We start from the raw sequence: 5,310 nt of genomic DNA, 5'->3' as shown, positions 1-5,310 counted from the left end.
GTTCAGACATCCCTTTGTGGATCAGCAGCAGATGCAGCTTCTCATTAAATGCCAGGCTTGTGGACATGTTTAACTCCAGTCCCTATGGCCTGTATTCCTCTCGGGTCCGTTCATGGGCTATACAACCTCAAATACTACTCTATATATCTGACCCATTTGGAACCCCCTTTTCTTGCCTTAGACACCTGTATTAAAATATTTTAATACTCAAATGGTTTAAATATTCTAGCTAACATTTTTATGTATTAAGCATATAAAATATTTTAGAATATGCTCAATCTCCAATCATGACCTAAATTTTTTTCCATAGGTTTTTTTTTTTTTTTTTTTTAAGCATATAATGTATTATTTGCCCTGGGGTATATAGGTCTTTGATTCATCAGTTTTACATAATTCACAGCACTCACCATAGCACAAACCCTCCCCAATGTCCATCCCTCCCTGCCCACCCCCTACCCCTCAACAACCCCCAGTTTGTTTCCTGAGATTAAGTGTCTCTTCTGGTTTATCTCCTTCCCTGGTCCCATCTTGTTTCATTTTTTTCCCCTCCTACTCCCCACGACCACCCACCCTGCTTCTCAAATTCCTCATATCAGAGAGATCATATACTTATGACCTAAATTTTTAACTAGAAGTTATTTTTAATAAAATACTGCTTTTTATATTAATTTTTTTAAGAGCGGGAGAAAGTGGAAGGAGGGGCAGAGGGAGAGAGAATCTTAAGCATGCTCCACACCTAGCACAGAGCCAGAAATGGTGCTCGATCTCACAACCCTGAAATCATGATCTGAGCCAAAACCAAGACTTGGATGTTTAATCAACAGAGCCACCTAGGTGCCCCTAATGTCAGTTTTTAAATAATCTCTTTATTCACCTATCTTTCTAGTAGGTTTAAGTTGGGTGTTTTTTTTTTCCCCCAGATGTGTAATCATATGCTCTGTAAATAATGACAGTATTGCAACCTCCTTTCTATTAATTATACATTTTAATTCAGTCCTTGTCTAATTGCCTTGGCGGGAACTTCTAGAACAATAGTCAGTAACAGTGGTACTGTTAGGTCCTCTCTTGGACCCGATCTGATCAGAAATGCTTTTAGTGTTTTACCATGAAGCATGTTTGGGTTTTGGTTCTGAGAACTATCTTCATTAAAATAAAGGAATACTTTTTATTTTCATTTTTTTAAGGATTTTCTTTTTAAGTAATGTCTACAGCCAGTGTGGGGCTCAAACTCACAACCTCCATTTTCATTTTATTAAGAGGTTTATAAGGAGGAGTGGGTATACAAATTTTAGTAAATGCATTAAAAAAAAAAGATTTTATTTATTTATTTGACAGACAGATCACAAGTAGGCAGAGAGGCAGGCAGGAAGAGAGAGGAGGAAGCAGGCTCTCCGCGGAGCAGAGAGCCCAATGCAGGGCTCGATCCTGATGCGGGGCTTTAACTCACTGAGCCACCTAGGCACCCCAGTAAGTGCATTTTTAATAGTAAAGGCAATCGTAATTTCTTTCTTGACTTACTTAAAATTAACTTATATTACTAAATTTCCTAATATGGAATCATCCTTGGATTCCTTGATTCCTGAAATGAACTTTACTTGGTCTTGGTGTGTTATTCATTTAATGTACTGCTGGTTTGATTTGATATATACAATTTATATGTGGTTGGTGTATGTGTGTGTGTGTGTGTATATATATATATATATATATATTTAAAATTTCTTTCAACTCTTTACAAGTAAAACTAGTCTGCAGTTTTGTGTTTATTAGGTTCTCAGATCAGTCATTTGCCAGTTGTGTAAGTTAAGGTATTTATTTCCTTTATTTCTCTGTGCTCTTGAGTAGTTTAAGCAGCGTCAACAAATCTGTTTATTCAATTTTTAAAGAGTCACATATGGAGTGATCTGGGACTAGAGTACTGGAGGAGAATTGTCTTTATTTCTACATGTTATTTATCTGTTTACTTACATGTGTTTCCAACCCAATTTGGGGAAAGGTATTTTCATTGAAAATCATCAGTTTTTATTAGGATTTTCAAATGTTTTAGATTATAGTGGTATATAATGGTCTCATACTTATCTCTATTTCCTCTGTATATGGACACGTTTCCCTTTCCTAAATTTGTGTTTTTGTGCTCTCTTCCTTGTTTCTTCTGTAAGGCTAGCTAGTGACACCTATATTGTTCAGTGATCTAGCTGATTTACAAGATTTATAGATTTATAAATTCTTCTTTTTTTTATTTTCTTAATCATCAATTAATTTTTTTAAAAGATTTTGAGAGAGAAATTTTTAAAAAACCTTTTTTAAAAGGGTTTCATCCTCAAAAGAGTTCTCTCTTAGGAACCCTCAGGACTTCTGTAGTTACTTTCATCGAGATCACTTCCACTCTTAACACCCTTTCCCAGGTGCCCCTTCATCATTAATTTCTAATTTTAACTTTATCGTGTCTCTTATTTCCCTTTCCAGGTGCTAGGGTAGGATGTCCAACTGACCCTTCCGCATGGTCAGTGCTCAAAGTCGGGTGGGATGAACAGCGCTCTGGAGGGTGGGGAAAGAATTTTAGGAGTGGAAGTGACTTGGATGAAAGTAATCACGGAAGCCCTGAGGGTTCTGAGGGGGAAGGGAAAAGAAGAAGAGTTGAGGATGAAATCTTTTGTTTTCATCAACTTTTTAAATCTTAATTCCAGTGTAGCTAACATTCGGTGCTGTGTTAGTTTCAGGTGTACAGTATAGTGATTCTACAGTCCGTTCGACACCCGGTGCTCATCACATCAGTGCTTAATCCCCATGATGTGTTTCACCCATCCCCCCACCCTCCCCTCGGGTAATCATCAGTTTGTTCTCTAAAATGGAGAGTCTATTTCTTGTTTATCTCTTTCTCTCTCTCCCCCCCTCTTTTCCTCCTTTGCTCATTTGTTGTGTTTCTTACATTCCACATATGTGTGAAATCATGGCATTTGTCTTTCTTTGACTTAACTTCACTTAGCATTATACATTCTAGAGCCATCCACGTTGTTGCAAATGGCAAGATCTCGTTATTTTTTTATGACTGAGTAATATTCCATTGTCTATATCCCATATCTCCTTTATCCATTGATCTTTTGATGGATACTTGGGCTGCTTCCATAATTTGGCTATTGTAAATAATACCGCTGTAAACATAAGGGCATTTGTGTCTCTTTGAATTCATGTTTTTGTATTTTTTAGGTAAATATCCAGTAGTGCAGTTACTGGATCTTAAGGTAGTTCTCTTTTTAATCTTTTGAGGAACCTCCATACTGTTTACCATGGTGGCCACACAAGTTTGCACTCCCACCAACAGTGAGGGAGGGTTCCTCTTTCTCCACATCCTACCCAATGCTTGTTTCTTAAGTTGATTTTAGCCATTCTGAGAGGTGTGAGATGATAACTTATTATAGTTTTGATTTGCATTTCCCCGATGGTACGTGATATTGAGCATCTTTTCATGTTTGTGTTGGCTAGAGGATGAAATGCTGGTCTTGGCATTTGCTCAAAAAATGGGGAGCCTGAGGGAGAGGCCGTGAGGGTAGCACGTGGTTAGCACCCTGCGGGTGATTTGCTGAAGATCCCTGCTTCACTCTGGAACGCCACCTAACCTGCCGCATTCTTCACCCACTGCCTCCCCCGTCACGCAGCCTCCTCCAGGCTGACCTTGGGTGGTACAAGGGGTCCACTGCCAGGGAGCTGGCAGCAGCTGGAGAAGGGAGTGGTACCCAGGGCTTGAAGGGGGAAGGAGGCGTTGGGGAAGGGAATCTAGCTGCCATGGACAACTAGGTGTTCCCCAAGGAGCTGCACCAAGGGGCTGAGCAGCTGAACGATGATAAATAGCTTAATGAGAACGATGTGCAGTGCTGTGCAGAAAGGCTAAGGAAATTTTAACAAAAGAATCAGAAGTGCAAGAGGTTCATTGTCTCGTTCCCCTGCGTGGAGATGTGCATGGTCAATTCCATGATCTCATGGAACTCTTCAAAATTGGTAGAAAATCACCAGGTACAAACTATCTATCTATGGGAGACAGTGTAGACATAAGCTATCCTAATTGGAGACTGTGACTCTCCTTGTGGTCTTAAAGGTGTGTTACATAGAATGCATTACAATATTGGGAGGAAACCATGAGAGTCGATGAGTTACCCAAGTATATGGCTTTTATGATGAATGTCTGTGAAAGCATGGAAATGCCAAAGTGTGGAAATATTTTACAGATCTATTTGATTATCCTCCACTTACGGCACTAGTAGATGGACAGATATTCAACCTTCATGGTGGCCTCTCTCCCTTCCTAGATACACTGGATCATAAGGAGCCTCGAATCATTTACAAGAAGTTCCACAGGAAAGGTCCAGTGTGTGATCTGTAGTGGGCAGATCAGGTGATCGTGGTTGGTGAGATAGGATAGTTCACCACCTAGAACTGGCTCTATGTTTGGACAAGACATTTCTGAAACATTTGACCATGCCCATGGTCTCACACTGGTTTCTTGAGCTCACCAACTTGTCATCGAAGAATACAGCTGGTGTCATGATCAGAATGTGGTTACCTTTTTTTTTTTTTTTTTTTTTTGCTTTTTAAAGATTTTATTTATTTGACAGGAAGAGACACGGCAAGAGAGGGAACGTAAGCAGGGGGAGTGGGAGTGGGAGAAGCAGGCTTCCCGCTGAGCAGGGAGCCTGACATGGGTCTTGATCCCTGGGATCATGACCTGAGCTGAAGGCCGATGCTTAATGACTGAGCCACCCAGGCGCACAGTGGTTACCATTTTGGAAAGTGCACCCAGTTACTTACTGTTACTGTTTTGGGAACCAGGGTGCTATCATAGAATTAGATGACACTTTAAAATATTCCTTCCCTCAGTTTGACCCAGCACGTTGTGGTAGACAGCCTCATATTACCTGGTGCAAACTACTTCCTGTAAATTCTTCCTGGGAAAAAGCTGCCTTTCTGTGTGGAAATAGACCCAGCTTTTTTTTTTTTTTTTTTTTTAACAGAAGAATATCAAATTTAATTTAATCTATGTATTTCTGTAACAAATGGGCATCTGTCTTGGTAATTAACCATATCATGGACCAAAATGGGCCATACTAATGATAATAAGCATTTAGCACAATTTGAGACTGAAATTCAGTACAATTCTATGTTCTAGATCGGTCAGTGTTAACAGTTTGCCTGCTATATTTGTAGTAACCACTTTCCTCTGGACTGTTAAGCAGAAAAGGCCACTAACTCCTTCCTCTTGTTTTGCCTTTATTTGGGAAATTATAGTATTTAACTGTCATGGATTGATAGAGTTGGAGT

At 39.6% G+C, this 5,310-nt stretch overlaps 1 pseudogene; it reads left to right on the top strand.

Moving 5' to 3' along the window:
* The first annotated feature begins 3,777 nt into the window (after positions 1 to 3,777).
* Positions 3,778 to 4,607, top strand: LOC116567317 (annotated as a pseudogene).
* The last annotated feature ends 703 nt before the right edge of the window (positions 4,608 to 5,310 follow it).

Source organism: Mustela erminea, chromosome 10, assembly GCF_009829155.1.
Source record: "Mustela erminea isolate mMusErm1 chromosome 10, mMusErm1.Pri, whole genome shotgun sequence".
Lineage (NCBI taxonomy): Eukaryota > Metazoa > Chordata > Mammalia > Carnivora > Mustelidae > Mustela > Mustela erminea.
This window is presented reverse-complemented; position numbering and strand designations above follow the sequence as displayed.